At 48.8% G+C, this 22,056-nt stretch overlaps 1 protein-coding gene across 1 annotated transcript in view; it reads left to right on the forward strand.

Moving 5' to 3' along the window:
* MTPAP (mitochondrial poly(A) polymerase) overlaps nucleotides 1–18,658 on the forward strand; it is a 102,468-nt gene extending 83,810 nt beyond the window's left edge. The window contains exon 11 of the transcript XR_007131162.1: nucleotides 18,337–18,658. The gene's annotated coding sequence lies outside the window, so the exon portion shown is untranslated. The remainder of the gene's footprint in view (nucleotides 1–18,336) is intronic.
* The last annotated feature ends 3,398 nt before the right edge of the window (nucleotides 18,659–22,056 follow it).

Raw genomic sequence — 22,056 nt, forward strand, 5'->3', positions numbered from 1 at the left:
GGAGGGGAAGGCAACCTCACCAATTAGCATCTGTATTCACGCTTCTCCGCAAATAAGGTCCTCTCCCCTGGGGACCCCCCAGCGGGGCCCAGGCCATTAGACCCAATGGGCCCTTCCTGCCACCCCCAGCACAAGGTGAAGCATCAGCTCTGGGAGTGGGGAGAGGTCGGTTTTCTGTGGTGACAAGGTGGCCTGTGGCCACTCCCCAAGGACCCTGAGCTGGCACCGTGGCCTCTCCCAAAGACCATAACCTCCTGGGCCTGGGGTCAAGAGATGCCTTCATTTTTCTTTTTTTTTTTCTTTTTTCTTTTTCTGCTTTTTAGGGCCGCACACGCAGCATATGGTGGTTCCCAGGCTAGGGGTCTAATCGGAGTTGTGGCCGCCAGCCTACACCACAGGTCACAGCAACGCTGGATCCTTAACCCACTGAGCGAGGCAAGGGATCAAACCCGAAACCTCATGGTTCCTAGTCGGATTCGTTTCCGATGAGCCACGATGGGAACTCCAAGAGACGCCTTCATTTCAATGAATGTTTCCAAAGGACAGATAATGCTACAAGGAAAGTTCCTCCTCTAGTTTTTACTTTTTTAATTTTTTAAATTATAGTTGATTTCTAATGTTCCTTCAATTTCTGTGACCCAGCCACCCATATACACACACACTCCTTTTTTTTTTCTTTTCCATTTTCCATCACATGTTAACCCGAGAGCACTCACAGCTGCCCATGCTGTACAGCAGGACCCCATCACCCCATCCTCAGTCTAACAGTCGTCATGTACCAACCCCAAACTCCCCCTCGGGCCCCTCTCTCCCCACTCCCCATTCTCAAGTCTGACCACCCCTCTCCTGGGCTGCGGCGGTCCTGGCTTCCATCTTCCTGGCCTCACCAGCATGCAGCCATCGGCCGGGCTATTCTGGTCACTTCCTTCGGACAGTTCCTTGAATTGTTTCCATGCCATTGTATGAGTCACTGAGCCCAGCTTCCTTTCCCCTCTTGGGCAGCTGAGAAAACCAGGTTCCCCTGGTATTTTCCTTTGTTAGCGGCTGTATCCTGAAGTCCTATAGGCCTAGCTGGGCAGGGCCATATGAGCTGGGGGTGGGGGGGGGCAGTGTCCCGCGGTCCCTCTCAGGCACCGCAGGTGTCCCCTGACTGCTGGAAGGCTATCCTGGAAGGGGGCAGGGTGATCTGGGGTGAGGATCTTTTTCACCTGGCTTTCAGGGTCTCGGGGGAGGTGGGGGGCCAGTATGGCCCTCACGTCCTGTCCCAAAGCTGGAGGTGGGAGATGATGACAGCTTTGTCCCAACACAGAAATGCAGATCCTGACCTCGTGGTTTAAAAGATAGAAACTGCAGTTCCGTCGTGGCTCAGTGGTCAACAAATCCAATTAGAAACCAAGAGGTTGCGGGTTCGATGCCTGGCCTCGCTCAGTGGGTTCAGGATCCGGCGTTGCCATGAGCTGTGGTGTGGGTCGTAGATGCGGCTCAGGTCCCATGTGGCTGTGGCTCTGGTGTAGGCCAGTGGCTACAGCTCCTAGCCTGGGAACCACCATATGCCGTGGATGCAGCCTTAGAAAAGACTAAAAAATAAAAATAAAAAATAAAAGATGGAGACTGAAGCTGTGCTTTGCAAGGAGGCTGGTGCACGTGGCTAACAGGCTTTGATGGCCCCAGGGAGTTGGTTAAGACACAGGTGCGGCCAGAAGGGCCAGGACACAACTGGGGACCAGCAGGCCCTGCCTCGTGGAGCCTGACTCCCCGGAGCCTCGACAGTTTCCCAGGATGGAGCAAAGAGCTTTTCAGAGAAAATGTCCCTGAAGTCAAAGATGGCTTCACTTTATCGTGACTGTTTGGGTCAAGCCCCATCCCCTTCCTGTCCCTCCCCTCCCCTTCCCCACCCCACCTCATCCCTTAAGTCCCCAGTCCCTAAACTGGATTCTGCAGGGCTGGGAAAGGGGGTGACTCTTCGGAAGGGTGGATACCCACTTCATTAGAAGTTAGGGGAGAAAACAGAACCCAGATGAGTAACTTTCGTTATTCTGCTGCTCCCAACAGCAGTGACAGGGACCATCTGATGCGTGTTGATTGGGAATTCCCGTCGTGGCTCAGCAGTTATGACCCCTACTAGTATCCATGAGAATGCAGGTTTGATCCCTGGCCTCGCTGGTGGGTTAAGGATCCGGCGTTGCCATGAGCTGTGGCGTAGGCCGCAGATGCGGCTCAGATCTGGCTTTGTTGTGGCTGTGGTGTAGGCCAAGAGCTATATCTCCATTCTGAACCCTAGTCTGGGAACCTCCATGTGCTGTGGATGCTGCCCTAAAAAGCAAAAAAAAAAAAAAAAAAATCTATGATGCGCGGTGATTACGTGTCAGCCTCTGCGCTAGCCCTGTGCTTTTCATCTCAGTTAACTACCCGTGGCCTGGGGAGTTGCATGTTGTACCATGATCCCCATGACTGAGAGGGGGGTTTACTTGGCTCAAGGTCACAGCTGAGCAGAAGTCTGAGTTCAGGTGTCACTAACCCCAGAGCCTTTGCTTCAACCCACTGCCCCGTTTTCCTTCCCCGGACCCAGCATGGGGTGGGATGAGCCAGGAGTCCTGGAACGCACCAGTGGCTGGACCATAGCCCAGTGTCAGTCCAGGGCTAAGCCAAGCAGGGATGGGAGGAGGCCCCAAATTTCCCACCCCTGCCCCCACCCAGGGCTTCGGGTGACTTGGGGCCCTGTCCTGGGTCTGTCCCCACCTTTCCGCACTCCACTGCCACGTTGGGTCACACCTGCATCCTGCTGGATCCACACCTGGGTCACCCCTGCATCCCTCTGCTCCATCTGATGCTTCTAACAGATGACCCAGCTGGATGGTCGCCTGGCCTCTTGTTTGGCTCTGGCCCCTGGACTCTGAGCTGGGGCCCCGTCCTCCACGGGCCAGGCTGGCTCTGTCGTCCTCCACCCGGCTTCCCAGGGCCCGGCTGAGGGGGAACGGCCTGGACCCCATCTCCATCCGCATCCCCCTCCCTCGCTCGGTGCCTGAGACTCTCACTGACCCAGCTGGAGTGTGATCTTCCTCACGGTGGCAGCACAAAGCCAGCCACGGCCAGTCCCCTCCACCAGTCCTGCAGAGTTCATTAATAACCTTGGGTGGCAGTCACCAATGCAGAAGATGAGCCAGGGACCAGGTTGACCACAGGTGACTTGGGGAAGATTACCTCCCTGGCCTTCCATGTCCTTGTCTGCACCACAGGGACAATAAGAGAACTGACGTCAGGGAGCCGTTCGGAGCATTAAGTGAGTTAACATATTGCGGAGGTCGGGGAACAATGCTTGGGCACAGGAAGTCCCTCGCTGTGTGGTGTCTGTTCTTATTATTGTATGTGGGTTCCTTCACTTCCTCGGGGATCCTGCTTTGTGACCACTAAGCAGAGGACAGACAGAGCCTCAAATCAAAATACAGGCTGGAGTTCCCTGGTGGCACAGCTGGTTAATAAGGATCTGGCATTGTCGCTGCTGTGGTGCGAGTTTGATCTCTGGTCTTGGAACTTTTCATGGACCCGGCCACAAAACCCTCCAAATACAAGCATCCTTTGTTTTATTGCAGTTCACTCTGTTGTGCTTCACTGATACCATGTTTTTAACAAATTGAATGTTTGTGGCAACCGTGCATCGAGCAAGTTTATTGGCACCGTTTTTCCAACATTTTGTCACATTTGGGTAACACAATATTTTCAACTTTTCCTTATTACTGTGTTTGTTACAGTGAGCTGGGATCAGTGACCTTCGATTCCTCATTGTAGTTACCCCTGTGGTGTTTTGAGGCACCACAAACTGCGACTCCCCATAAGACAGTGAACAGAATCCATAAACGCTGTGCATGTTCTGACTGCTACCCCCACCCCCATTCCTTAGCCTCCCTCTTCCCTGAGACACAACAATACTGAAGTCAGGCCAGTGAATAACCTATAGGAGTTTCTGGGTTCCAATGGGGCACAACGAGATCCGAGGCTTCTCTGCAGCACCAGGATGCAGGATCAATCCTGGATTAAAAGATCTAGTGTTGCCACAGCTTCCACAGAGGTCGCCAACTGTGCCTTGCATCTGAGCCTAGCCCGGGAACTCCATATGCCGAAAGGTGGCCAAAAAAATAAAACAAAATAAAACACAGAGTTCCCATTGTAGCTCAATGGGTTAAGGACCTGATGACTCCATGAGAATGCAGGTTCGTTCCCTGACCTCGCTCAGTGGGTTTAGGATCCCGCGTTGCCTAAAGCAACGGCACGGTAGTTAATGAATCTGACTAAGAACCGTGAGGTTGCAGGTTTGATCCCTGGCCTTGCTCAGTGGGTTAAGGATCCGGTGTTGCCATGAGTTGTGGTGTGGGTCACAGACGCGGCTCGGATCCCGTGTTGCTGTGGCTCTGGTGTAGACCCCTAGCCTGGGAACCTCCATATGCCGCAGGAGTGGCCCTAGAAAAAGCAGAGAGACAAAAAAATTAAAAAATAAAAAAAAATAAATAAAAGTCCAGATAACCTCTTTACTAAAAGTTCCTTCTTGGAGTTCCTTAGTGGCTCAACAGATTAAGGATTCAATGTTGTCGCTGCAGTGGCTCAAATCGCTGATGTGGTGCGGGTTCAATCCCTGGCCCAGGAACTTCTGCATGCTGTGGGCCAAGATGCAATTTTTTTTTTTAAGTTTCTTCCCATGTTTGGAAACACACTTAACTAGTTCCAACCCCTGGACGTGGTCTAATAACTCTGGGCCAACTGAAATGAAGGGGCTAATGAGTCAGCTGGAGCTAAATGAGCCAAATTCTATGAATCTGATGGGTTGTCAGTGTGGTTGGAACTGACGGGACAGGGGTAGTTAACAGGCAGACCTTGGAGTTGGTTCCAGACCACCGCAATAAAGTCACTACCTCAGTAAAGCAAGTTGCACAAATTTTTTTGGTCTCCTACTGCATATTAACGTCATGGCTACACTGCACTATAGTCTATTAAGTACCTTAATTTAAAAATACTTAATTGCGGAGGTCCCTCTGTGGCACAAGGGGACTGGTGACATCTCTGTAGCACCAGTACGAAGGTTCAATCCCTGGCCCAGTGCAGTGGGCTAAAGGATCTGGCATTGCCGCGGCAATTGCTTGCATTCAGTCCCTAGCCAGGGAGCTTCCATATGCTGCAAGTGAGACCATAAAATGCATAAATTAATTAAATAAAAATTTTAAAAATTAAAAAAATTAAAAAACCTCATTGGTAAAAAATGCTAACCATCTTCTGAGCCTTCAGTGAGTTGTAATCTTTTTGGTGGTGCAACATCTCGCCTTGTCCTAAATGTTTGAGGGGGTGGGGTGGTCACTGAAGGTGGGGGTAGCTCTGTAATTCCTTAAAATAAGACAATAAGTGAAGCTTGTGCGTCAAGTGACTCTTTCTCTCAGTTGAGCACTTAGAGGCCACTGTTTTGTTTTACGGCCACACCTGCAGCATATGGAGGTTCCCAGGCTAGGGGTGAATTGGAGCTGTAGCTGCCAGCCTACACCACAGCCACAGCAATGCCAGATCTGAGCCACATCTGTAACCTACCTTGTAGCTATAGGCAATGCTGGATCCTAAACCCACTGAGCAAGGTCAGGGATCAAACCTGCATTTTCATGGAGACATCAGATCCTTAACCCACTGAGCCACAGCGGGAACTCTGTTTTGTTTTGTTTTATATTTTTGGCCCCTTGCAGCATATGGAGTTTCTAGGCTAGGCATCATATCCAAGCTGCAGTTGCAATCTATGCCATATCTGTGACATATGACACACCTTGAGGCAGCGCTGGATCCTTAACCCACTGAGCAAGGCCAGGGATTGAACCCACATCCTCATGGATATTAGTTGGGTTCTTACCCTTCTGAGCCACAATGGGAACTCATGGGTTTTTAAATTTTATTGTTATTGAAGTATAGTTGATTGACACTGTTGTATTTGTGTCTGGTGTACAGCAAAGTGATTCAGTTATACATACATATACATATTCTTTTTTAGAATCTTTTCCCTTTTAGGTTATCTTTTTAAAATTTTATTGGATTATTATTGATTTATAGTGTTGAGTTGGTTTCAGGTATACAGCAAAGTGAATCAATTATATATGTATCTATCCAATCTTTTTTTCCCATATAGGTTATTACAAACTATTGAGTAGATTTCCCTGTGCTATACAGTAGGTCCTTGTTAATCATCTATTTTATACAGTGGTGTGTACACGTTATTCCCATCCTCCTAAATCTTCCTCCCTACCATGGTTTCCTAGAGGTTGTCAGACTCAGTGAAGCAAGACAGAGAAAGACAAATATCATGTAATATTACTTATATGTGGAATCTAATAAAATGATACAAGAGAATTTATTTATAAAACAAATTCACAGATTTCAAAATTAACTTTATAGGTTATTACAAAATATTGAGTATAGTTCCCTGTGCGATACAATAGATCCTTGTTGGTTATCTGTTTTCTATTTAGTAGTGTGTACCTATTAATCCCAAGCTCCTAATTTATCCCCCTTTCCCCTTTAGTAACCATAAGTTTGTTCTCTGTGTCTGTGAGTCTGTTTTGTAAATAAGTTCACTTATGTCATTTTTTTAGATTTCACATATAAGTGATATCATTATGGTATTTGTCTTTATCTGGCTCACTTCACTTAGTATGAGAATCTCTAGGTCCATTCTTGTTGCTGCAAATGGCATTATTTTATTCTCTTTGATGGTTGAGTAATAGTCCATTGTGTATATGGACCACATCTTCTTTGTCCATTCCTCCGTTGATGGATACCTAGGTTGCCTCCAGGTCTTGGCTATTGCGAAGAGTCCACTTCAGGGTTCTGGGATGTGCTGGCGTCTGGGAGTGCACACTTGAGTGCCTGTGTGAGCTGTTTACCCATCAGTGATGCTCAGGAAACTGGGGCCAGGGCCAGGCCTTGAGGGACCAAGTCTCAGACTGACAGCTGCGCCTCACTCGCTGCTCCCTTTTACCAACTAGTGAGAATTACGGTGGAGAAGTGGGCCAATGGGAAGTACTGTATCCGGAAGTGGTGGGTGGGGGTCAAACCTGGACCCCACGATCTGGAACCTTGTTCTGGAAAACCCACCCCTCTCAGCAGAGCCCCCTCCCTGAGAGCACCGCTGTGGGTGCTGGTCCCTGGGACGTGTCTTTCCGGAACCGGCAGGTCAACCCAGCACCTCCCTCCTCACGGTCCCAGGGGACCTTGTCCTCTGGGCCCTCTTTCCCCACCTCGATACTTAGCTTACATTTTCTTCCTTTTCCCTCCCTTAAGACCGTCCCTTGAGGAGAGTCTGATGAATTAATTCTCCCTGAGATGCCAATTACTGATGAAGCTGGAAGCGTGAGATAATGGTACCTTAGGACTGCAGGAGGCAAGGGCTCTGGGAGTGTGGAATTTCAGGCATTTTTCAGGCATCTCTGAGCAGGAGGGATGGTGGGGTGTTGATACAGGAGCAGACACACACAGGGTCCTATCAGTATGTCAATCTGTGCCACTCTCTGCAAAGGCCTGTGCTGGCTTTTCTCACATCAGAGAAAAGACAGAAGACATTGACCAGACCCATCCGTCCAGCCTCTGTTTTATCCCCTGCTGTTTACTAGGAGCCCAGCACACACCAGCACCGTCCCTGCTTGCTAAGCTACAGACGTGCTGCAGCTGATGCCTTACGCACAGCACGTGGGTAAAGGAAGACCCAGCAGGGGTCCACTCTGATCGCAGATCCCTCCTCTGCCACCCACAGCCCCCAGGGCAGGCCAGGCCCATCCAACGCAGGTCTTTCTAGAGCTTGCTCTGATTGAGGGCGGGTGCTGCTCTGACCGTTCAGCCCACCTCCTGGCATGGTGGCCCTGCCAGCCACGTTCTGGAGTCCAAAAGAAACTGGGCGGCTGGGGGCTGGTATCGGATTGCACAGCCCTGACTGCGGGATTGCTCCATTCGCTGCACCCTCCCCTGGCTGGTGAAAACATTCCTCCTCTCCCCTCTCCTGTCTGCCCAGCCCTACCAGCCCCGCCAGAATCTCTGTCTGAATTCCTCTTCATTAACAGCGATGTGCTCTCCACCGGGAAGTTGCTAAGAGCCCGTTTCAGTGGATAATGATTGTTTTTGCAGGAGGGACCCCGATGGTTTTTCCGTTCCTGTTTCCATAATATGTACTGAAACCCACACTTCATTGAAAGCAGATGGTGGACGCGGGCCCCAACATGCAGGGGAGACGCCGTGCAGAGATGCCTCTGATTTGTCTGCCTTCTGGGCAGCCCCTGGCACGGATGGCCCGGGGGCCGGGATGTGAAGCCGCAGCGCTCAGGAGACAGGGTGTGAGGCAGGGCAGCCAGAAGGCACGAGTCTGGACGACTAGGGACGCAGGAAAACAGACGGTGGGCGTGGGGGACGCTGGGGTGGGGAAAGATTAAGAGGAAGGGAAAGAAAAGAGGTGGTGAGATAAACCCTGCACTCCCCAGGCCTCTCGTTCCCATGCCCTGAGATTTAGGGTGTCAGATTCTCCGGAATGTGCTTGATTCAGGCAGTGGCCCCACTGGAGGAAATCGGTGCTCAAGCCACTGCCTCAGAACCCCGGGCCTGACCCTCCTCATCTGCCTCCGCGTAGCATAATGAGAAGCATATTTTCCACTTTATCTTTCCCCAAAGCATCAACCCTCTTTCTACGTCTCCAAAAAAAAAAAAAAAAAAAGGCCTAGGGGAGGGCTTGCTGCTTCCCATGCTGCTCAATAAAAACTCACCATTGGTAGCGCCCTGCCCGGAGCCCTGGGCTGTCAAGACAGCTCTGTATTGTCCAGAGCTCCTGCCTTGCTCTGCCCTGCCCTGCAGTAACCCAACAGGTCCTCCAGCCGTGTCTCCAGAACCCACATCTCTGCTCCCAAGGGAGGCTCTGGGGTGACTTGCTGAACAGAAGCCACTGTTGCTGCAGATAACAGCTGGGTGTTCTGGACGGAGATGACAATGCCAGCCCTTCTGGCAGTGGGGGCACATGCGTGACCTCAGTCTGACCCCAAATATCAGCACAACTGTCTACGGGTAGGAGAACCCTCCTCCCCACCACCCTGACCCTAGGCTGTGAGGCCAAGTACAGACCTGTGCCAAGATGGCCCTTGGTCTCTGCACCTGTGCTGCGGGTCCCAGTTTGAGCCTGAATGTGGGAAGTGTAGACCTGCCTGAGGATGACCAGGTAAGGCAGGTCTTCCCCAAACTCATTTTTTTTGGCCATTCCCGAGACATGTGGAAATTCCCAGGCCAAGGCTCAAACCTGCACCTCAGCAGTGACAATGCCAGCTCCTTAACCCAAAGAGCTACCAGGGAACTCCTCAAACTTTTTTTTTTTTTTTTTAGGGCCACACCTGTGGCATATGGAAGTTCCCAGGGGTCGAATTGGAGCCGCAGCCCCCACAGGCACGGCAACATGGGATTCAAGCCACATCCGCGATCTACACCACAGCTCACCACAATGCCAGATCCTTAACCCACTGATTGAGGCCAGGGATTGAACTAGCATCCTCATGGACACTAGTTGGGTTCTTAACCCAGTGACCCACAATGGGAACTCCTCCTTAAACTTGTTTTTAAGTGATTGAGGACTCTCCCAGAAGAAAACTCATCCCAAGGGACAAGAGAGCCTGACAGAGACTTGGACTCAGGAGCAAAGCAAGGGGAAGGTGGACGGCAAAAGCCAGGAGACTGCTGGTTTGCCTGAGTCCAGGTCTCTTGGAAGCACAGGCTGTTGGTACCCAGGCCCAGCATTTCACAGAAACTGCACAGCCCGGCCCCGTGAGTGGACCCATTCCGTGGGGGGAAGCCCTCTCCCATCCGAGAGGAGGATGGTAAAGCTCTGATGTGTAGGGGTCCCTGAAGGAAAATGGGGGGCCAGGGAGTGCTGGTTACCTGTGGAGTGTGGGGTTCAGAGGAAGGGAGGCCAGAAGTAGGGAAGGCAACCACGGGGGATGGGGAAGTAGCTATGAGAAGCGGGGGAGGGGGCTTATGAAAACAAGACAATTGCAGGATGGCTTCAAAATGCCAGGTGAGGTACCCAGAGCCCCACCAGCTGTGAGTATGGTTTCTTCCTGGGGGGTGGGATCAATCCTTCCTGTCAAACATGACCTGTCACTTTCCAGCCCAGCTTGGATGGTGTTCCTTGTCCTGTCCTATTCATCCAGCTTAACCCCCCCCCAATTTAGGAAATGCAACCTGAAGGCAGACACCTCATCTTTTAGAGGGTCTTGGGGCTGCTGAAAAGCCAGACACTGGCCAACAGTGAGCTTCAGAGAAAACTGGCCTTGAAGCCACTTGAGAAGTGTGAGCAGAAGGAAGACGGTGACCCAGTGGGGGTGGGGAGGAGAGGCTGGCAGGGGGCGTCACCAGAGACCCAAACCCACGTGGTCTTTGTAATTTAGAATAAGAAAGACACACACACAGAACACCCTGAACCCAGGGAATTCCCTAAACAATGAGAGAATGGCGTCTTTTGTCATTTGACTGTTACTCCCCAAAAGATGGGGAGTGGAGCTGATCATGTGATAGGGATCAGAACTTTCAGCCCCACCTTGACCTCTGCGGAGGGCAGAAGGGCTGGAGATTGCAAGGGCGAAGATGTACTCAGTCTATATGATGGAGCCTCCAGGAAAATCCCAAAGGACAGGGTTTAAAAAACTTACAGGCGGTGGACACAAGAGGGTTTGGGGAAGGGGGTGCACCCCAGCATGGAAGCCCCGAGCCCTCTCCCAACCCCTGCCCTGGGCATCTTCTATCTGCCCGGTCTTCCTTACATCCTTTTAGAACAGAGATGAGATCTAGTTAAAAAAAAAAAAAAAAATGCTGCTCTAGGTTCCTTGAGCTGCTCTGGCAGATTAATCAAGCCCAAGAAGGGGGTGAAGGGAGCCTTCCATATGCAGCTCTTGGGTTAGACACACAGAGCACAGTCTGGAACTGTAGTTGGCTTCGGAAGTGAGCTCTTAGCTGTGAGATCGGATTCTGCCTCCAGGTAGATAGTCTCAGAGTCAAACTGAATTGCAGGATTCTTGGATGGTGTCACAGAGCTGCTTGGTGGTGTGGGGATCCCCTCCCCCGAGACACATAGAATTGGGTACAAAACGCTTTACCACCCATATTCTCAAAGCCTGGGGTCTCTCTTCCTTTCTCTGGAGGGTTTTTTTTCCTTTTTTTTTTTTTTCTTTTTACAGCTATACCTGCAGTATATGGAGGTTCCCAGGCTAGGGATCAAATTGGAGCCACAGCTGCCGGCCTACACCACAGCCACAGCAACACCTCATCCGAGCCGCATTGAGACCTACATTGCAACTTGTGGCAAAACCCGGTTCCTTAACCCACTGAGCGAGGCCAGGATAGAACCTGCCTCATGGATACTAGTTGGGTTCTTGACTCGCTGAGTCATGATGGGAACTCCTGGAGGCTTTGCTGATCCTTCTCCTAAAGTCCTCTGTCCCTTGTCTGCCATTCAGATTTGCTTCCTTTTAGTTTCTCTGATGCTGTTCTGATTCCATGAATCCCTCTTCATTCCTGTGTGTCTCTCCTGTGGTGGCTACGCGGCCGAGTGAGGAGCAGGGACCTGCTTCTTTGGCTGGTACGTTCATTGTCTGCGGGCTGCCGCAGAGGCTGGCCCTTGATGTACCCCTGCCACCAAAGGGGTGTACCTGGGGGTTAAGGGACAATAGTCTTCCTTTACTGTCATCAGCCCTTCTCTCTGGCGTGTCTGTGGAGGCTCTGTGAGGGGGTGGACAAGCACACATCCACATGCACTGCTTCGGCAAGGAGGCGGGTTTGCCTTCAACTTGACACATGAGACAGAAGGGCTAGGTCCAGGGCTGCTTCTTTCTTTCGTTCGTTCGTTCGTTCGTTCTTTCTTTTGTTCTTTCTTTCCTGACCCAGACTAGCCATGTTTTTAGGCCCTGAACGCTTGTGGCTTCTCCTAAGCAGATGATATTAATAGTACCAGGAGTTCCTGCTGTGGCTCAGCGGTAATGAACCTAACTAGGATCCATGAGGACGAGGGTTCAATCCCTGGCCTCGCTCAGTGGGCTAAGGACCCGGTGTTGCCATGAGCTGAGGTGTAGTTTGCAGACATGGCTCAGATCTGGTGTTGCTGTGGCTGTGGTATAGGTCACAGCTGCAGCTTGGATTCGACTCCTAGCCTGGGAACATCCATATGCCTTGGTGCAGCCCGAAAAAGATAAAAAAAATAATAGTACCAACCTCTGAGCACATATTGTGTGTTAGATGTCTCACACACACACACACACACACACACACACATACACACACAGTCTCTAAGTCCGGAGCAGACGTGCACAACGGGTGGACCAGCAGGTGGCCCACCATGTCCACTCTCTCGGGGGAGGAGGCTACACTCACGTCAGCCTCACAGGCTGTGGCCATTTGCTTTGCTTCGTCTAGGAAATCCTGTTCTCACGGTCTGCAAGGCAGGGGCCTTCTTGGGAAATCACTGCTCCTTCCCTGATAAGACCATGGTGTCCAGGACAAACCCCGGGCTGGGGGGCAGGAGACAGGACACCTGGACTCTGGCCCATAATGGACCGGGCCTCTGTCTCATGCCCGTGGGTGGGTCACTTCCCTCCTGGGGCCCCCATCCCTCCTATAAAAGTGAGGGGCTTAGACTGGGCAGTGGTAAAATTCCTCACAGCTCTAAACATTGCATGATTTAATGGCAAATTCCAGGACCTTTTAATTCCTGCTTTTTTTGTTGTTTTTTTGCCATTCCAGTGAATCTGGCTGGAAAATGCCCCCACAGGGTCAGAGTCATTCAAATTTCTCTTTCCCATGAATCTTTTGTTATTATAATCTAACATATGCTGAGGGAGATACTTCATGGCAGATGCTTCGGGTGGCAATTTAATTTTCTTAAATGAAATGTAACGATGTATAATCAAGAAGTTAGGAGTTCCTATTGTGGCTCAGCAGGTTAAAAACCAGGCATAGTTGTCCATGAGGATGCTGGTTCGATCCCTGGCCTCGATCAGTGGGTTAAGGATCTGGCGTTGCTATGAGCTGTGGTGTAGGTTGCAGACACGGGCTCAGATCTGGTGTTGCCATGGCTGTGGCGTAGGTCACAGCTGCAGCTCCAATTTGACCCCTAACCTGGGAACCTCCATATGCTGTGGGTTCAGCTGGAAAAAGGGGAAAAAATAAAATAAGATAAAAAATAAATAAAAATACTGCCCCTAGGTTCCCAGGAGAAGATAAATTCAGTGGAATTTCTGGGTCAAGATTCCCTGAGTGAATGGAAAGAGGCCCATCTGGAAAGTTCAGGATACAAGACTTTGGGGAACCCTGTACTCACGTGGTTGAAACGCCTGGTTGTGGAACAGGTCCTGGGTCCCAGCGACCACGTGGTTGGTTGGGTGAGTAGGCTGCCGAGATTTTCTGGGTCCAAACTCACCAAGCTTACCCAGCACAGGGGTACCTGAGCCAAAGAAAACATTCCTATGGGGTGAACGGTGGAGTGTAGGTAACAGAGGAGGAGATGGTGCTTCCTTGGGACATGGACAGGACAAGTCAAATGAGCTCAACAGGGCACTGGTTTCCAGAGGTGGCCATGGGGACGTTCTGATGACCCCCAGGTCATAGCATGGTGCCCCTGTGCTAACGGGGTCACCTCTGTCTGGTCATCTGGGAGCTCCCTTCATCATCCTAGGGAAGCCCTTTGCCTCTCTCTGTGTGGGATTCCTCTTCATTCTTCCTGGACTTGCTCATTTTGGTGGAGTGCTTCTAGGAGCTTCCTGCAAAATGATGTAAGAGGTTCTTTTTTTTTTTTTTGTCTTTTTGCTATTTCTTTGGGCCGCTCCCACGGCATATGGAGGTTCCCAGGCTAGGGGTCGAATCGGAGCTGTAGCCACCAGCCTACGCCAGAGCCACAGCAACGTGGGATCCGAGCCGCGTCTGCAACCTACACCGCAGCTCACAGCAACGCCGGATCGTTAACCCACTGAGCAGGGGCAGGGACCGAACCCGCAACCTCATGGTTCCTAGTCGGATTCGTTAACCACTGCGCCACCGACGGGAACTCAAAAGAGGTCTTTTTTTTTTAATGTTAAAAATTATCTCTTTTCTTGTTAAGGTTTCATCTGCGTCACATGGAAGTTCCCAGGCCAGGGGTTGAATTGGAGCTGCAACTGTGACCTACACCACATCCACAGCAATGCTGGATCCTTAACCCACTGAGTGAGGCCAGGAATCAAACCCAAATCCTCACAGGATCTTAACCCATTGAGCCACAATAGGAATGCCTCTTTCTTTCTTTTTTTCTTTTCTTTTCTTTTCTTTTTGTCTTTTGTCCTTTTAGGGCTGTACCTGCAGCACATGGAGGTTCCCAGACTAGGGGTTGAATCGGAACTGTTGCTGCCAGCCCACACCAGAGCCACAGCAATGTGGGATCCGAGCCGCGTCTGTGACCTACACCACAGCTCACGACAACGCCAGATCCTTAACCCATGGAGTGAGGCCAGGGATCGAACCTGCAACCTCATGGTTCCTACTTGGATTCATTTCTGCTGTGCCACAACGGGAACTCCAGGAATGCCTATTTTTAATGTAATTATAAGCACTTGTTTTTTTGAAAATTTTTTTATTTAAGTATAGTTTATTCATGATGTTGTGCCAGTTTCCACTGTACAGCAAGTACGCAGTCATATATATATATATATATATTCCTTTTCTTATACTATCTTCCATCATGTTCTATCCCAAGACAGATGTAGTTCCCTGTGCCATATACTAGGACCTCATTGCTGAGGCTTTGTATGTCTTTGAGTGACTCTCATACTCAACTCAAACTCAAGTTTTGCCAGATAGAGAATAATAGGTCAGATATTGTTTTATCTTTAGAATATCTTCTTGCCTCAGAGTTCCCCCTGTGGTGCAGTGGGTTAAGCATCTAGCATTGTCTCTGTGGTGACTGGAGTCACTGCAGAGGTGCAGGTTCCATCTCTGTCCCCGAGCAGCGGGTTAAGGATCCAGCATTGCTGCAGCTGTAGGTCCCGGCTGTGGCTTGGATTCGATCCCTGGCCTGAATTTTTTAAATTTTTTTAAGTCCTCAAAGTAGATTTTATTTATACATTTCTTCAAATGTCTGTGGAACTTTCAAGAACCCCTCCCAAATGTGACAATTTACGGACAGTAGTGGGAACCAGGGGTCTTGGAAAAAGATTGGATTCAATCCCTGGTCCAGGAAACTTTCACATGCCGAGGGTGTGGCCAAAAACAAAACAAAACAAAACAAAAACAAAAACAAAAGAATATCTTCTTGCCTTGATTGTCTTTTCAGAGACGTCTAAAGCCATGAATGCCAACCCTTTGTGAGATCTGTGTCTTCCCCCCAGAAATGTGTAGGATCTTCTAATGTTTCCTGGAGCTTGTGGTTTCATATGTGCTTTGGTATGAATCTCAATAGACTCTGGCCGCTCCAGTCCTTTGGTTTGAAGAATATTCTTCAGTCATTTTATTGGTGACTTCCCACCCATTTCTCTAGTATGTTTCTGGAATTCCTATTAAATATTAGTGTTGGACCACCTGGTCCTTTAGTTTTATTCTTTTTCACTCTCATTTTTTCATCTTGTGTTTTTGACTACTTTCTGGGAGATTTCCTCAAATTTAATTTCCGTTGAGTTTGTTGTTTCTGCCATTGATTTGCATGTCTAAGAGCTCTTTTTCGATCTTCGAATGTCTGAATTAACCTTTTTCAAAAAACTTCATTCTTATGTCATGGATGATAATCTTGTGTCTCTGAGGCTATTAATATTGTGTGTGTGTGTCTCCATCCTAGGCACAGAGTTTAAGAGCTAAGGAATAAAAGGCTAATAAGAAGCTCTGAGTTCATGATAGGGACTTGATCATCACACTATCGTGTGATCTCAGTGGACCATTTTTTGGGGGACCCCATTGTCAGTATCTTAGGATGTTTCCTGTTGTGCTGTTGAGATTCTCCATCGTCTTTTCATCTCCTGGCTGGAGAGAAAGGATCTGGCCATCAGTGATCTTAGAAGTGAATGGGAGAAAATGGCTGGAGTCTCCCCATTCAATGTTCAGTAGACACACATGCTTGTACCCGCAACTGTGACCACCATCTCCCTGTCCCCTAACCTGCTCTTTTACCCTCTCCAGAGAGGCAAAGAAGAGATGGCCCAGGGGTGGAGGGCGAATGAGGGGATTTAGGGATCCATTCCTTCTGAATCAGCTTTCACCCAGGTTCCCTATCTCAGCACCCTCTTTACACCCCTTTCTTGTCTTGTTCTGACTCTTCTTTTTTCTTTCTTTCTTTGTTTTTTTTTTTTTTTATGGCCATACCTACTGCATATGGAAGTTCCCAGGCTAGGGGTCCAATCAGAGCTGCAGCTGCTGGCCTACACCACAGCCACAGCAACTCAGGATCAGAGCCATGTCTACGAACTACACCACAGTTCACAGCAATGCCAGATCCTTAACCCACTGAACAGGGCCAGGGATCGAACACACATCCTCATGGGTACTAGGCAGGTTCTTAATCCACTGAGCCACAACGGGAACTCCTCACCTATTTCCCTCTCGACTCTGACTTAACTGGAAATCTTTTTGGAGCTTCTCTCTTTCTTGTACTCCTTGTCAAGCACAGGCAATAAAAGCAAACACAACGTTACCCGTGTTTTGTTTCCCCTGCTTCTTAACTAGAACCATCAGTTCATTTGGTCCATTTTTCTTATTTCAGGCAATGTGTTCTCGATGTTGGGGTTTTTGCTAGATCAGCACCACTTTTCTGGTCCTGGGATCTGTATCCATTAGCCTGAGCTACATTATGTTGCAATAAGACCTGGCTTCCAAAATCCTAGTGCCTTACACCATCAGATATCTATTTCGTGCTCATATACATATTGGCGGCACATCAGCTTTCACTCCGGGATCTTCTGAGGCATAGGCTGGGGGAGGGCCCCCGTCTTAATATCGTGGCAGAGGGGAACAAAGCAATGACAGAACTGTGCCAAGGCTCTTAAGCCTAGTCATCTGGGAAGATAGTGCATACATTTCACTGGACAAAGCAAGTCACATGATGAGTCCTGACCTCAATGGGCAGCCCTCCCACCAGGAGGGACCCCAGGGAGGAATCCTCAATCAGTGAGCCCAGCAAACAGGAAGAGCCCATGTGAGGAAGAAAGAATATAAGAATACCATCTGCCACCGTCTTTTTTTAACAATTGTTTTTAGACTGATTCATCCACAACTGAGATTTGTCTTTTTCACGCTCTCATATTCTAATGAGGTAAGAGTCATGTAACATCTCTTTTCTTACCATCCCTGTCTCTTCAGTGAATACTGGGCCTGGATCCCCCAAAAGACCATGGACTTGGATTAGTGCCTTTCCTTACAATGGGCTGTGAGCACTCAATTTGTGGAGTATGATGTATGGAGTCCGGGTACGAAGAGGGTTCCCACCGCTACCCTTCTCAGCAAGGCATCCGCACTCAGAGCCCCAATTTTCCCTGTAGTTTATTTGTTTTTCTTTTTAAGGCTGCACATGCAGCATAGGGAAGTTCCTAGACGAGGGGTCGAATTGGGAGCTGTAGCTGCCAGCTTATACCACAGCCACAGTAATACCAGATCCGAGCCACGTCTGTGGCCTACACCACAGCTCACAGCAATGCCGGATCCTTAATCCGCTCAGCGAGGCCAGGGATTGATCCACCATCCTCGTGGATACTAGTGGGTTTAATAACTGCTGAGCCACCATGGGAACCCGTCCTCTGGAGTTCTTTTATGTCGAATCCCGCTCTTGCTGCTGGGCGAGAGCCCAGGTTGCTCTAGATATGGTTTCTTTCCATCAATGTTTGGGTGATGCTGTTTCTAAGCTGAGGCACCCACAAGATCCCTGTTTCTCTTATTACTCACGTGTATCCTCGATAGAAGCTCCCTTTACCGCAGGTAACTTGAGAGAGATTGTGTTCTAGCAAGCGGAAAAATCAATATTCTCTGTCCTATATTTGGACACAAGGCAGGTACTGGGCTCTTCCTCCTCTCTAGCTGCTGACTGAGCATGTATTAATTCCGTTTACATTTTTAGAAACAATCATTAGCTCATGATTCATGCTGAAGAAAATGTTCCTATCTCTTCTGCTCCGTAAGGGTTTATTTTGGTTTCCTCATTGTTTATGTTGAAAGTTCCAAGATCCATGGGCTTCGCTAAATCTGCAAAAAATCCATCATCTAAACAAATAGCACCTTTCTCTGAAGCTGTAGAATATGGATTATTTATTTTTATCTGAAAATGACCAGCATTAATTTATGCATTGGTTCCAGATGTCTCATCCAAAAAAGTGAATGTAGCCAGGGGAAATCGTGTCCCCTTGGCTCCTGAAGTCGGAAGGATACAGCCTCTTCATGCCAGAAGCAAAGGAAGCCATGGAAGCCATGGAGGACAATGGAAGTGATGGAAGCAGTAGAAGCAATGAAGGCAGTGGAGGCCAATGGAGGTTATGGAGGCAGTGGAGGCACTGGAAGTGGTGGAAGCAATAGAATAAGTGGAGGCAAAGGAAGCCATGGATGACAATGGAAGTAACGGAGGCCATGGAAGCAGTGGAGGTAGTGAAGGTAGTGGAGGCAGTGGAGGCAGGGGAGGTAATGGAGGCAGTGAAAGTAGTGGAGGCAGTGAAGGCTGTGGAGGCAGTGGAGGTAGTGGAGGCAATGGAGACGGTGGAAGCCATGGAAGGATTCGAGGCAATGAAGACAGTGGAGGCCGTGGAGGTCATGCAAGCAGTGGAAGTAATGGAAGCCTTGGAGGCAGTGGAAACTGGGAGTTTTGTGAGAGACTAAGTGCCACTCTCTATCTGAGCAGAATCTGTCTTGTACAGATTCTCGGACTGGCCACAGACACCCATCAAATCGGTCTAGGAGTGTGTCTGTATTACACGACTTTGCTTGTGAGCGAGTTCAGGAAAGTCCGAGAGTTGGGCTTAATAGAACAGCTCCTTCCCCTTGACTTTAGCAAGGTGGTCTAATGACTCTCAAGGTCTGTTCACACATGGTCCTGTCCCCTGCTGCGCATACCTGGACCTTGCCCTGCCCACCACCTTGAGCTCAGGTGGGCAGCAGGTGGAGCTTTAGCCAATGAAATGTGAGCAAAAGCCTGCAAGTGCTGGTGCACACTTTGCTACAACTCGTCCTCCTGACAGCGATGGTGGACGAACCCAGGGCCTGGGTCCCTGAGTGAAAGTAGTCTGAGCTGGTTTTCCCTGGACAGATGGTGTGAGCAAGAAATTAGCTTTGTGTTCAACCACTGAGATTCTGTGGTCATTTAGAACTGTAATTAAACCCAGTTCATGTTGGGCCATGAAATAACATGGGGACTCAAAATCCAGGCTTATTTTAAATTTGACACAGAACCCAGGAGCCACAAAAGAGAAAGTATAAAGATGACCGCATTAAAAAAATTTTTTTTTCTTTTTATGGCCACACCTGTAGTATATGGAAGTTCCAGGGCCAGGGGTCGAATCAGAGCTGCAGCTGCAGACCTACATCACAGCCACAGCAACGCCAGATCTGAGCCAAATTTGCAAACTACGCCACAGCTTGAAGCAACACCGGATCCTTAACCAACTGAGCGAGGCCAGGGATCGAACCCGAAACCTCATGGTTCCTAGTTGGACTCGTTAACCACTGAGCCACAATGGGAATTCCATTTTTTTTTTTTTTGGTCTTTTTAGGGCCAAGCCCTCAGCACATGGAGGTTCCCAGGCTAGGGGTCCAGTCTGAGCTGCAGCCACTGGCCTATGCCACAGCCACAGCAACACCAGATCCGAGCTATGTCTGCGACCCACACCACAGCTCATGGCAACACCAGATCCTCAAACCACTGAGCGAGGCCAGGGATCGAACCCGAAACCTCATAGTTCCTAGTTGGATTCATCAACCACTGAGCCACAACGGGAACTCCCTGTCAAGTTCTCAATCCACTAAGCCACAGTGGGAACTCCTAGATGACTACATTTTTAAAAGTCAAAATTTCCTAAATGGCAAGAGTCCCCATAAAAAAGGCAAAAGAGGAAAAGTACACTGAGGGAGAATTGTTTGCAACTCCTGGACTAAAGGCTTGCTTCTCTAGGGTACACGTGGACTTTGTACTTTCTGTTCCTCTTCTGAAAATGCTGTTCCAACAGAGAGACTCATGACCCAGCCTCTCACCTGCTTTCAGCATTTGCTCAAATGCCATCTTCTCCGAGAGGCTTTCCTAAACGTGCAGCCTCCTCACACAGCCTCTAGCCTTTCCCTGCTTTATTCTTCTGATAATACAGTTGTCCAATGCTGTGTCTGTTTATTTACTTATTTACGTTTGTCCGTCTCCATCCCCAGGTTGTTCTCTTGGTCTGTTTACTTTACATGCTGTTTCATCTCCAGCACACAGAAAAGTGTTAGGCGCTGAGCAAGTATTTGTCAAATGGATTCACCACATCGGTTACATAAAAAAAGTACAAAACAGTTATGAATTTTATGGTATTATTTGTGTAAAAGGGATTTTTGCCCCCTCTTACCTAATCTAGACTGTTGGAATTCAACAGGACAAATAAATAATTTTATCGACAAATCCATCATAAGGACATAGAGTAGAGGGAGAATCTTTAGATTAAAAGAGACTTAAAAGACATATCAACAACCACAATATGTGCATCTTATTTGCATCCTGATTCAAATAAACAAAGTTTTTTAAAAGGCTGACATTTATGAAGCAATTGGAAATCCAAATACTGCCTGGATGTCTTATGTTATTAAGGAATCATTGCAAATTTTTAGGTTATGGTTATTGTGTTTTGGAAATGTTTTAAAAGTCTTCATCCTTTAGATATACACAGAGAAATATTTACGGATGAAATGCTATGATGTTTGGGAGGGAACAAGTGAGGTGTGGCTAAAACAAGCCTGTTTTTGTTTTTGTTTTCCTTTTAGGGCCACACCTACACTGCAGCTCATAGCAACAACAGATCACTGACCCACTGAGCAAGCCAGGGATGAACCTACATCCTCATGGACACTAGTCAGATTTGTTTCCACTGCGACACGATGGGAACTCACAAAACAGGTCTGTTGAGTTGACACTTCTTGAAGCAAAGAAATGGCAACATGAGATTCCACCATAGGATTCCATCTGCTTTGGTATATATTCATCATTTTCCACAGCAAAAAGGTTACAAAGGAGGGAGTTCCCCTTGTGGCTCACCGGGTTATGAACCCAACTAGTATCCATGCGGATATATGTTCGATCCCTAGCCTTGCTCAGTTGGGTTAAGGATCTGGCATTGCCGTGAGCTGTGGTATAGGTTGAAGACGTGGCTCGGATCCTGAGTTGCTGTGGCTGTGGCTATGGCTGGAGCTGCAGCTCCAATTCAACCCCTGGCCTGGGAACTTCCATATGCCATAGGTGCAGCCCTAAAAAGCAAAAAGAAAAAAAAGGAGTTTCCAAAGAATGTCTGTATGTGCTTGCATGCACACATGCTCGGACACACACACACACACACACACACACACACACACACACCCCTCTATTGACTTACGTGTGCATAATGTATCTATAGAAAAATCCTCAAGAAACATTATATTGGTCATCTGTGGATGGGGGTAGCTAGGGGGAAGTTTGGTTCTCTTTAAGTAAACCTATATGTATTTTTCAAATTTTGGATGCTATGAATGCATTATTTATTCAAAAAATTAAAATTTTTTGAGCTGATACTCAAGCTCCATCATTCTTAGCTGCGTGACCTCAGGCAAATTCCTAACATCTTTCAGCCTAAATTCTCCTATAAATTGGGGGTGGGGGGTAACAGGGTCTCCTCCCAGAGACGGAGAATATAAAACACGTAGTGTCACGCCCAGGACGTGGTGAACTTTTCAGACTCTTTCTACTTACGCTAACCTTGAGAGAGGGATGAAGGGACCCAGGAGAGGAGACGGGCCTGGGCCGAAAGCTCAGAAAGAGGGACCCGCTTGTTTGCTTTTGGTGTCCGATGGTCTCGCCTTGATTAATGTCAG

Source organism: Phacochoerus africanus, chromosome 12 (assembly GCF_016906955.1).
Source record: "Phacochoerus africanus isolate WHEZ1 chromosome 12, ROS_Pafr_v1, whole genome shotgun sequence".
In the NCBI taxonomy this organism is placed as follows: domain Eukaryota; kingdom Metazoa; phylum Chordata; class Mammalia; order Artiodactyla; family Suidae; genus Phacochoerus; species Phacochoerus africanus.